The sequence below is a fragment of the Bufo gargarizans genome, chromosome 11, assembly GCF_014858855.1.
Source record: "Bufo gargarizans isolate SCDJY-AF-19 chromosome 11, ASM1485885v1, whole genome shotgun sequence".
Taxonomy (NCBI): domain Eukaryota; kingdom Metazoa; phylum Chordata; class Amphibia; order Anura; family Bufonidae; genus Bufo; species Bufo gargarizans.
The window spans coordinates 24,356,486-24,369,252 of NC_058090.1; the positions used below are offsets into that span (position 1 = coordinate 24,356,486).

General features: G+C 44.5%; 1 protein-coding gene across 2 annotated transcripts in view; it reads right to left on the reverse strand.

The window, feature by feature from the left end:
* The window catches only part of LOC122921909 (B2 bradykinin receptor-like), a 44,568-nt gene that overhangs the window by 14,084 nt on the left and 17,717 nt on the right, over positions 1 to 12,767 (reverse strand). Inside the window, exon 2 of one of the 2 annotated variants that reach the window (XM_044272224.1) lies at positions 5,372 to 5,508. The exons of the other annotated variant lie outside the window; for it this stretch is intronic. The gene's annotated coding sequence lies outside the window, so the exon portion shown is untranslated. The remainder of the gene's footprint in view (positions 1 to 5,371; positions 5,509 to 12,767) is intronic. 2 annotated transcript variants of the gene reach the window in all.

Here is a 12,767-nt window from a genome sequence, read left to right on the forward strand (position 1 = left end):
CTTTTAATAGCTTTGGGTGTATCCCATCAGGCCCCTGTGACTTATTTGTATTAATGTTAGACAGCTGACTTAGAACCTCTTCCTCTGTAAAGACACATGCGTCAGAAGATTCATTAGTCTTCTTTCCTAACTGAGGTCCTTCTCCTTCATTTTCCTTTGTAAAAACTGAACAGAAGTATTCATTGAGGCAGTCAGCTAGTTCTTTATCTTCTTCCATATACCTTCCTTCCTTTTGTTTTTAATTTGGTAATTCCTTGTTTTAGTTTCCTTTTTTCATTTATGTATCTGAAGAATGTCTTATCGCCTGTTTTCACTGACTGAGCTAATCTCTCTTCTGCCTGTGCTTTAGAAGCTCTTATAACTTGTTTGGCCTCTCTCTGCCTAATCCTTTAAATTAGCCTAATGCAATTTTCTGTTGCCTTCAATAGTGCCACTTTTAAATAGTCCCATTTCTCCTGGACTCCATTAAAACTGTTCCAGTCTGATAGGGACTCGTACACCACTAATCTAATTTTAGAAAAGGTTTTTTTCAAAAATCTAAAACTTTTGTTTTTGTGTGGTGTGACTCAGTCACTGTACTTATAGTAAACCACACTGACTGGTGATCGCTAGATCCAAAGCTTTCCCCTACAGTAATACCCGATACCAAATTCCCATTTGTGAATTCTATATCTAAAATGGCCTCCTTCCGGGTTGGCTCCTCCACTACTTGCTGTAGAGATAATCCCAGTAGGGAATTTAGAATATCTGTACTCCTGGCAGAACTAGCTATTTTGGTTTTCCAGTTTACATCAGGAAGATTAACGTCTCCCATAATGATAACTTCCCCTTTCATTTTAGCTATTTCCTCAACTAGTAGATCATCTAATTCTTTGACTTGGCTAGGTGGTCTATATATCACACCTACATGAGTTACCTTATGATTATCAAGCTGCAAGGTAACCCAAACTGACTCTAAATTGGTCTCGCTAGGGCCACCCCTCCCCCCTTCTTGCCTTCTCTGTCTTTCCTGTATAGAAAGAACCCTGGTATTGATGTATCCCAGTCATTACTCCCCTTGAACCACGTCTCAGTAACAGCCACTACATCTATATTCTCAGATGCCATTATAGACTCAAGTTCATTGATCTTATTCCCTAGACCGCGAGCATTTGTAGACAAGACTCTGAGCTTGTTATTTCTTACCCTGTGTGCTACTGGCATCTTCTAGCATTGTTCCAGGGGGCAGTCAGACTGCTGGATTATCACCCTTTTTCTCCCCTTTCTTAGTTTAAATGCTCCTTAACATATACTTGGAACTGTTCACTGAGGACATTCGTTCCCTCGAGAGAAAGATGCAAACCATCTTTCTTGTACAGTTCTTTTCCATTCCAACGAGAGCCAACATGAGACACAAAGCCAAACCCTTGGTTCAGACACCATTCACCAAGCCATACATTGAATTCCTTAATGCGCATCTTCCCGTCATGCTGAAGGTTATGCACAGGCAAAACTGCAGAGAATGAAACAGTTGATGCAACCTCCCGTATATCATTACTAAGTGTGTGAAAAGCTTCTTTCACCTTTGAAACCTCATTGCAAGCCAGATCATTTGTCCCAAGATGGACAATAACATCCACCTCCCTTTCCTGCTTTGCTTGCCTAACAATATTAAGGATACGTCATCTATCCCTGCTAGCGGTAGCACCAGGGAGACATCTCACAACACCATTTTCCTCAAACTTCACACCTCTTATGATAGTAAGCAGCTGTTGGTGGGCGATTCTATCAGTCCTCACCTTCTCCTTTTTGTCTTTGGCTGCAGTCTTGCATACTTTAGGCATGGGAGATGATTGTTCCTCACCCACTGAGCCTGAGCCATCCTCCATGTTGCTCTTGCGCTCTGAAAGTGCTGCAAATGAATTATGGAGAGCCACAGACAGTGGGACTTGTCTTCTATCAACAACTCTAAGTCTACCAGAACCTGCAGTAACCCATCTTACATTTCTAGGGGGCCTCTGTGGCAGTGGCATTGCAACGTTCTCAGCCTGAGTTTGTTTAACGGTTAATTTACAAATCTCAGATTTCAAAAATGCAATTTCCTGCTGCATTATGGAGAGCGGTCTACAGGTCAGACAGCATCCAAACCTCTGAAGAGTGGAACCTTAAATAAAAGCACAACAACAATTCCTGCACAGAACCAGGTCTGCCATTGTAAAGAGGAGAAAGATTTTAAACAAACAAATCTTACTTTTTTAGATTGTATCCACCTCCAGATTACCTCCTGAATATCTCCTGTATCTTAAGAATGTCAGATACATTACTTATCCTGTACTGATCCTAAGTTAAATCCTGTATTATACTCCAGAGCTGTGCTCACTATTCTACCAGTGGAGTCACATTACATTACTTATTCTGTACTGTTCCCGAGTTACATCCTGAATTATACTCCAGAGCTGCACTCACTATTCTGCTGTTGCAGTCACTGTATACATACATAACTTATCTTGATTCACATCCTGTATGCACACAGTGACTGCAACAGCAGAATAGTGAGTGCAGCTCTGGAGTATAATACAGGATGTAACTCAGGATCAGTACAGGATAAGTAATGTATGTACACAGTGACTGCACCAGCAGAATAGTGAGTGCAGCTCTGAAGTATAATACAGGATGTACCTCAGGATCAGTACAGGATAAGTAATGTATGTACACAGTGACTGCACCAGCAGAATAGTGAGTGCAGCTCTGGAGTATAATACAGGATGTAACTCAGGATCAGTACAGGATAAGTAATGTATGTACACAGTGACTGCACCAGCAGAATAGTGAGTGCAGCTCTGGAGTATAATACAGGATGTAACTCAGGATCAGTACAGGATAAGTAATGTATGTACACAGTGACTGCACCAGCAGAATAGTGAGTGCAGCTCTGGAGTATAATACAGGATGTAACTCAGGATCAGTACAGGATAAGTAATGTATGTACACAGTGACTGCACCAGCAGAATAGTGAGTGCAGCTCTGGAGTATAATACAGGAAGGATGTAACTAAACGTATTTAAATAGTGGCTCGCAATACAGGATATAATGTATTGCTGTATTTTAGAATACAATATATTATCAATGTCCTATCCCCTTGAAACCACTGGGAACAATTATGCTCAATAATGGGCCCAAAAGTGACAGGAGACGAGTACCAGGCGGCATTGCCCACCCCCAACCCTTACCACAAAGTCTCTTGGGAAGCTAGAAAGCCCATATACAGATGCTGTAGAGCATTATTATATTAATATTTTAGAATTACCCGCAGTCCCATGCAAAACCATGGCTATTATATCGAGTTGTGCAAATAATGGTAACTCTGCCGCCTACATCTACTTTGACTGCATTATCTATAGTGACTTTATGATGCCACACAACCCTGGCAGGCAACCTCTGCTGCCTATGGCGACATCTATCCGGACACTGAGTGCAGGATAGCTCCGCGCCATCAGTCTGAATGGGGCCCAGCTGTAATACTCATCTTAAAGAGCACCTCCAGTGATAATAGCAAAAAGATGAGGGGGAAAAAAACGACATAAATAAAACAAATAAATACAACCGCAGACCTATTACTTCTCTCAGTAGCACAAATCTCTATCCTGTCCTGATTATTTGCAACAATGAATCAGTGCCGGTAAATATATCTCCTTGTTCACAGAGGATTATCTAGACTGGATACAACTGTAACATATCCTCCGCTACGAGTAGTATCCGCTCTGTACAATCAATTTCTGAATGTACAAAATAATGTTTCCATCCACTGACAGCAAGCAGTGATTTCGAATATGGCGAGTATTAGTAATTGAAACACAGACTATATAGGAATTGGGAGAATTATTGTCTTGTATTGCTCTTATCTAGACCACCAAGGGTTAGGAATTTAACCCTTTCTTTGCCATAGACCACCTGGAATCCTTACAGATATAGTGCTATTAACCCCTTCACTGTCTCAGCCCACCAACGATTATAGCATGATTAGCCCCTTCAATGCCATAGATCACTAATGATTATGGTATTAACCCCTTCAATAACCTACACAACCAGGAATTCAGACATCAGCCCCTTCACTGCCCCAAACTACCTGAAATACTACTATTAATCGCTTAACCTGGTCGATGCTCTAGACCACCAGGGATCATGGTATTAACCCCTTCAATAGCCTAGAACACTAGAAATTTAGACATATATCCCATCACTGCCCTATACCACAAAGTATACTACCCCCAATCAATAGACCTCCAGGGACTCTGACAATATCCCCCTCACTGCCCTAGACCACCAGATATACTGACATTAACAAAAGGATTGCAGAAAAATATTGCCTGATGTAAAAGACGTTGCCGCGGAGTTGGTCATACAATGCACCCTTTTATGCAATGCGAGTTCTCTGTAAACCTACCCGAAGTCTTATGTCTAACCACAGATAACGTTGTCTAACCAAGATCACAAACTCATCTCTCGTACTTGCTCCCGCGACCTACTCGCTTCTGCGCGATTCGCTTTGCTCACAGCTTTGTGTAAAATTGTTCTAAGAAACAAATTGGCAGATTATTCTGGCAACAGATAAGAGCCATGAAAATGTTAGAATTAGTAATGACGATAAGGCAGAGGCAAAAACGTCCAAATCGTCAAAAATGGAGAAGGTTTTATTTTCCTTCCTTAGATGGGTCCTCTCGCTTCAGCCGGTGGCATTTATCAGGTAGAGAAGGTTAATACAGGCCACTTACTAATGTATTGCTATTCTCCATATTGCCTCCTCTGCTGGCCGGATTCATTTTCCCATCACATTATACACTGCTCGTTTCCATGGTTACAGACCACCCTGCAATCCATCAGTGGTGGTCGTGCTTGCACCCTATAGGAAAAAGCGCCGGCCTCTCTGGTGGCTGGAATCGTAGGAGCATGCACAGACAGACACGCATGCACAGCGGCTCCTGTCCCAGTCACCGGGATGCGAGCAGTGTATAATGTACTGGAGCAATGAATCCAGCCAGCAAAGGAGGCAATATGGAGAATCACAATACATTAGTAAGTGCCTTTCTCTACATGATAAGTGCAGTTTGCTGTACTGAGACGACCCCTTTACAAAAAATTTTATAAAAATAAAAAAAGAGAAGATTTTTGCACCCCCCTTAATAAAACCATGGGGTTTGCACCATGTTGTGCGTTCTCCTGTCCACACAAGCACAATGCAGCTCCTGCAATAGACAACTTCAGCCCTGCTACATCGATAAAGGTAACAGAATAGCTATGAAGCGCACACTCGGCTCTGCTGTGCTGGTGACAGAACTTTCCTCTTCCATCCTGTGAATCGCTCCCTCATTTCCTGCGTCTCCTGCGGACTTACCTTGGAAGTCGTGAGATGTGTCGCGCCGGCTCCTGTGATTCTGCTGCTTTGGACTCTCAAAGACTTCAGATGCTTTATCACTCCCTCGGCTGCACGAGAGGAGGGACCACATCGTGGCTTTTATACAGAACGTGGCCCTGGGACAATAAGATGCTGGTGTGAGCTGAATGGATCCAACCTTAAAGGAGGTGGGGGGGGGGGGGGGGGGGGGGGGGGTTCTACTTTTATATAAATAAACCTTAAAGGGGCACACCCGATTCAGCAAAGGCAGCTTATTCAGTGTATGATGAAAAGCTGTAGCACTTTCTGAATCAACTCCTTGTGGTTTTCAAGATCTCTGATGACTGTCAATTAATACACTGGACTTCCAGGCTGATATAATGTATCAGGACAGGGGTAGAGATCTGTGCAGAGGATTGGCTGGCTGTCATATACTATATACTCTAGTATGCTTTTTTCCCCCACCACTGTCACAATCACTGCTTGCTGCCAGTGAATGGAAACTTTTTTTTTTTTTACATCAATAAACTGAAAATCTGTACAGCCCTAACATGTCTCACAGTAAGGGCTCATGCACAGGAACGGATTTTTTATCCGCATCCAATCCGCCTTTTTTTGCGGGTCGGATGCAGACCCATTCACTTCAGCAGGGCCGCGAAAGATGTGGACAGCAATTCCACGCGCTGTCCGCATCCATATGTCCGTTTCACGGCACCCGCAAGAAAACAGAACAAGTCCTATTTTTGTCCGTATTAGGGGCAGGGGAGGAGAGCTCTATAGAGGGCAGGATGTTCCGTTCTGCAAAACGCGGAACGCACACAGACGGTATCCATGTTTTGCGGATCCGCAATTTGCAGAACAGGCTACGATCGTGTGCATGAGCCCTTAAGGGTTTGCTTTGATTGTATCCAGTCAAGCTGAATAAATCAGCAGCGCAAACCTGTCCTGTCCTGATCGTTTGCTACAATGTGTCAGCCAGGAACCCCGACTGTTTAGCTCGCAGCCAGTCCTCGAGACTGGATACAACTGTAGCAAACTCTCAGCTGTGAGAAGTATTAGATCTGTATAGATTTTCAGCCTCTGAGTGGAAATAAAAATGCTCTCATTCACTGACAGCCAGCAGAGGTCTTGAAAAAAAAAATATGTACTAGAAAGTTACAGTGCTGCTCGTCATGTACAGCGCAGTCTTGGTCTAGTCACATGTTGCGGTCAAATCCCGCTTTTGGCCATAAAATTACATACGTGACCAGGGCAGATTTCTATCCACTGTGGATAAGCAATGAACCTACAATTGAATGACAGCAAGCAGAGATCTTGAAAACTGCAAGAAATTGAGAATTTTTTTATATGATGAAATAAACTGAAATCAGAATATCCAATTTAATTATTCTAAGATAGTTTTGTTTCAACCTCTTATTGCTTCAGAGATTTCTGCTTGCAGTCAGTGAATAGAAACATTGTTATTTGCATTCAATTACCGAACACCTGTCCTAATCACGGCCAACAGAGCGAGGCGCATGGCTCGTTACAGTGTGTCAGAGATCGCTCTGGGGCAACTGGACATGATCCAAACAGCTTTCTGCATGTGAACACAAACGCTTCCACTCACAGACAGCAATAAGAGATCTTGCAAATAAGGAATGGATACAAAGTATATGAAAAAGTTGCTCTCCATCGGACAACAACTCCCATTCTTGGTTATTGGAATGCGATCCCCACTGAATTGTTTCGATTCAAAACCATGAAAGCGTTTGCTGCACGACTGGGACAGAAGCCGCGCGCGAGGTGCGTACAGAAATGCCACGACGGCGAGCGGCAGCGATTCCACGTATTTCTGGTAGGTGATGCGTTCAGATGTCAAAACAGGAAGAGATGGTTGCCAAAGTCAGCAGCCGATTATGAGGAGCGCGTGGTGCACTCCTCGCCCTTACAATGGATCTTCCCGTTTAGAAAGCTCATCCTCACACACCCGCTCAGAGAATTTGGGGTAAACAGGGGTGGGGTCCTCTCCTCCGTTTCCACAGTGGGGAGCGGCTACAAAGAGCGTCTCTCCCTCTGGAGGACCCGGCCAGTCCTGCATTGCACAGACATCCCATTGGTATGAACAGCACCATGTAATGCTCCATTTCCCCTGGGGTGGCGCTGCAAGGAAACTGACCCTAGTTCATCAAGGCTGCTACACCCGGCCTTGATGGTGCAGGCCTCATCATAAAGTCCCTGCTTACTGCCATGTTTGATTTTAAAGAGCACTTGTCAGCAGGATCGACCCTATTAGTCCAGGCATGCAACCTACTGATTAAAATGATACTTGCCTTGTGAAAATCTACTGAGGTGCAAATAAGGGCGGCATTAGGCCTCCTGCACACGACAGTATTTTTTAACGTCCCGCAAAACGTGGTTCCGTTGTACCGTGATCCGTGCCCGTTTTTTTCTTCCGTGGGTCTTCCGTGATTTTTGGAGGATCCACGGACATGAAAAATGAAAATAAAAATCTAAGTCAAGTTTGCCATTGAAATGATAGGAAAAAACGGACACGGATCACGGACGCGGATGACAATCTTGTGTGCATCCGTGATTTTTCATGGACCCATTGACTTGAATGGGTCCGTGAACCGTTGGCCGTGAAAAAAATAGGACAGGTCATATTTTTTTCACGGCCAGGAAACACGGATCACGGATGCGGCTGCCTAACGGTGCAGTTTCCGATTTTTCCACAGACCCATTGAAAGTCAATGGGACCGCAGAAAAACACGTTAAACGGGACAACGGCCGTGTGCACTGAGGGGCGGGGCTTAACTCCTCTGTGCCCCTCAGCTTTCCAGTGCTGGCCACGCCCCTGGCGCATTCCTTTGGAATAACACGGGTTTCTGCATTGATGACATAAAATATGTGGTCGGACGGTTACAGACAAATACAATGTAACGACTCAACTAACAATATAATTACCAGTTATCGAGGAAGCATTCAGAGTGTAGAGGCCAAAAGTAAGTGAACCCCTGAATCCAATAACCTGTGGATCCTCAATGTTGAGGAGGAATTCTGGACCATTTCTCCCTATAATTGGGTCTCCATTCATCGTCATTTCTTCAGGTCCCGTCACATCATCTCCATTCCAAAACATGAATTTTCTTCTTTTTCCACAATTTTTGGGCCGATTTGGGCCTCTTGCACATAAACTTTTTTTTTCCCATTTACGTTCCGTTTTCTGCAGTCCGTATACAGAACCATTCATTTCAATGGTTCCGCAAAAAAAACGGAATGTACTCAGTTAGCATTCTGTTTCCGTATTTCCATTTTTCCGTTCCGTTGAAGCATAGAACATGTCCTATTATTGCCCACAAATCACGTTCCGTGGCTCCATTCAAGTCAACTCTGTATTTCTTCCGTATCCGTTCCGTTTTTGTGGAACCATCTATTGAATATTTTATGCCCAGCCCAATTTTTTCGATGTAATTACTGTATGAGGCATATGGAAAAACGGAACGGAAACAGAAACACAATGGAAACAAAAAACGGAACAACGGATCCGTGAAAAACGGACCGCAAAACACTGAAAAAGCCATACGGTCGTGTGCAATAGGCCTTACTGTGGGATTTGGGCCGCTGTCTTAATGCATCACCCGATTTCCCTCCAGCGCGAGGTCACGGACACTGCCCTTACATTCTCCTGTAAAATGTTGTAATATATCATGGAATTCATCGTTCTCTCGGACGGCGCAGTCCTCTCGATAACCTCTCTTTGCATGTCCGTTCACCAGAAATGCAAATCTATAAGCGGTTATAGATCTACGCTATAACTTCACACCCGCTTCTTCCGTAAATCCAAGGCCAGGCGCGGCGCTCTCCCGCTATGGCCGCTCATTTGGTTAAAAAAGTAGCAAGTCCGCAACTCACATCTGCAAAAAAGTAATGCACCGTATATCGCAGACCCATCCGAGTGAACACAGTGTGCACATGGCCGGTGCCTGGATATTGCGGATCCGCCGTGTGCATGAAGCCTAAAGGAGCCGTAAAATCCTCTGAGCGGCTCGTGATTGACAATAAATTGGGCGCGTCTTTAAACTCTGGTCGGCTAAATTTACACCTTCTATTGGCTGGATTACTGCAAAAATCCCGAAAGCACGTAGAAGTTCTTGGAGCACAGTTCTGGCCATATAAGCCCAGTACACTTCGCTCCAGTCTTTTTTTAGCGTAATTTTTTGGACTTTTTCCACACGTTTATGCCACGGTGTAAATAGTCATAATAATTTATAGAAAAAAAAATAAACTGGGCTAAGAATCTGCTGTGCGATCACGTCTGCGCATTAGGGGCCGGGGATGGCACTCGTGATTTAACGCCACCTGCTGGAGGCGCCGCGGTTCCAGGTCCAGACGCAGCTCGGCAATTACACACGACCATCACCAGTAACCCTAATGGCGAGTTCAGGGCTTGCTAAGCGCTTATGCACACAAACGTATTTTCCTTTCGTTTCCGTAACTTTTTTTTTTTTTTTTTTTTACAGGTCCGTATGTGGAAACATTCATTTCAATAGGGCTTGAATAAAATGGAAATAACCCCGTGTGCATTCCGTCCCGGAAGAAAATAGAACACGTCCTATTCTTGTCCATTCTGCTGACAAAGACGGGCAGTGTTACAATGAATCTGCAAAAAACACGGACGTCACAGATTTTTTTTTATTTTTTTTTGTAGATGCAGGTTTTGTGGACCGCAAAATACATACAGCCGTGTGCATGAGCTCTTACACAAATGTGTGCGCTCCGTGGCCGGATTGCGGACCGCTTTTGCAGATCCGCAATACATGGATCACGGATGCGGACCCATTCACTTCAAATGGGTCCGCAAATCCAGAGATGCGGAATGGTGCTGAACGGAAGCACGGCACGGGAACACTACGGAGGGCTTCCGTGGGGTTTCGTCCCGTACTTCAGTTCCGCAAAAAGATAGGACATGTTAAAGTGAATGGGTCCGCGATCCGCTGCGGCTGCCCCGCGGTGGGCACGTTCGTGTGCAAGAGGCCTTAGGCTGAGGCTCATACATTCTGTAGCGGGATTTCCCCATTTTATTGTGACGCTACAGCCGCTGGCCGAAGGAAAACTGCCAATGGTCTGTTGAAAACCACGGCACCGTGTAGTATCCGTGTTTTTCACAGACCCACGGACTACAACAGGATATGCTTCAGTGGCGTCGTCACAGACCCACGGTCCATGGAAGTAACGCGGGAGGTTTACTGTGTGGAAACGCACAGAAATCTGCACAAAAAGCCGGCGCGGAAGTTTTGTTTCACGCTGTAATAACAATAAATATTGAAAAAAAGGAAAGGGGCCCTTAGACGCGCGGTCACAGAGATGAAGCTTCTCGGGCTACAAGGTCATTACATCAATTATACACCCGGATCAAAATGGATTTATTCCCAAGAAGGGCACTCATTAGAATTTACATCGTCTTTTTGCGAATATACAGTCCTCGGGAGGGGGGGGGGGGGATGTCAATGGGAGCTTCTCTCTAAATAGAGGCCCCGTCAGGGTTGTCCACTTTCGCCATTGATATTCGATATTTATATTGAGCCCCTCGCTGCTAGAGTTAGGCAGGACCCCGGGATTGAGGGGCTTGGGATATTAGGAGTAGAGGATCGTATTTCTTTATGCGCGGATGACGTGTTGTTTTTTATACCTCACTTCCCAAACTTCTTTATATAGTTAATGTTTTTGGTGCAGTTTTGGGTTTTGATATCAATTGGCCAAAGACGCCATTTCTGGATAGACCCGACTATTGTATTGAGGATTTCTGATTCATTTGAATATTTGGGCAGAACTAGATCCCCTGAAGTTGAAGATTATTTACATCTAAATCTCATTCCATTGATAAGTAAGTTGAGGGCAAAAGTGAGGGTTTGGCGCGGACTTCCCTGATGTAGAGCGGACAGAATGTCCTGGTGAAGATGGCGATGTCACCCCGACTCCTCTATGTTCTTAGGAACTCCGCAGTGTGGATCGAGGAGAAGTTCTTTAAGTTAATTGAGAGAATTATTAATGATCTGCTGATGGCGAAGAGAGCGGGTGAGGCTCAAATTGGAATACCTCTATAAGGGTCCGCAAAACACGGACACTGGCAATGTGCATTCCGCAATTTGCGGACCGCACATCGCCGGCATTATAATAGAAAATGCATAATCTTGTCTGCAATTGCGGACAAGAATAGGACATGTTCTATTTTTTTTGCGGAAATGGAAACACGGATCCGCAAATGCGGACAGCAAATTCCGGCCCTATTGAAAATGAATGGGTCCGCACCCGTTCCGCGGACGTGTGAATGGACCCTCAGCCGATGGAACAGGAAGGACTGAACCTTCCCTATTTTATAGCTTCACAGCTTTATAATCGCTGGGAGGAGAGTCCATGATGTAGGAATTTGCGGAGTAGATCTACGCATGATGATAATAGGCTTACATTACTAGAGTCTGGGCCATTATCCAGAGTTCCGCAGGATTATAGGGAATCTAGAAAATTATTTAGTAAGACGTGGAGCAGTACGAGGCCCCTTTCACACGAACAATACGGATTAGGTCCGGATACGTTCAGGAAAACTCGCACCATTTCGCAAGCAAGTTCAGTCGGTTTTGTCGGCGATTGCGTTCAGTGGTTCAGTTTTTATCGCGCGGGTGCAATGCGTTTTGATGCGTTTTTCACGCGCGTGATAAAAAACTGAAGGTTTACCAACAACATCTCTTCGCAACCATCAGTGAAAAACGCATCGCATCCGCACTTGCTTGCGGATGCGATGCGTTTTTCAGGCAGCCTTATTCACGTCTATGGGTCCAGGGCTGCGTGAAAAACCCAGAATACAGAACATGCTGCGATTTTCATGCAACGCAGAACTGATGCGTGAAAAACAACGCTCATGTACACAGACCCATGGAAATAAACGGGTCCGGATTCAGTGCGTTCGCATCACAGTAAACTCGTGTGAAAGGGGCCTTAGAGGTTGGATGGGAATAAAAGGATCTCTTCAGTCTGCGCCTCGTTGGCGGGATTACTATCTACAGGGGTCGGATGATTTCGCTGAAGATAAATATTGGCAGAAAAACAATATTCTGTGAGTTGCACAAGTGCTGAGTTATGGGGATCGGCTTCCTTTTTTGGAGCTGACACAAAGCGAACAAATAAATAATGTATCTTGGTTTAGGTCGTTGCCGCCACGTTCAGCACTTTTTAGTGTAAAGGGGATAATTCCGTTACAAATAGATACGGTGACACCTTTGAATGATTTAATAGGAAGTCGGGGAAGAAGTTTAACATTTCTCACTTTTATAAATTGCTTCTTGGAACACTATTTACTAGTATACGGTTCCCCGGACAAAAGGCTTGGGAATCTGTTTTTACGGATCCAACCAGATGA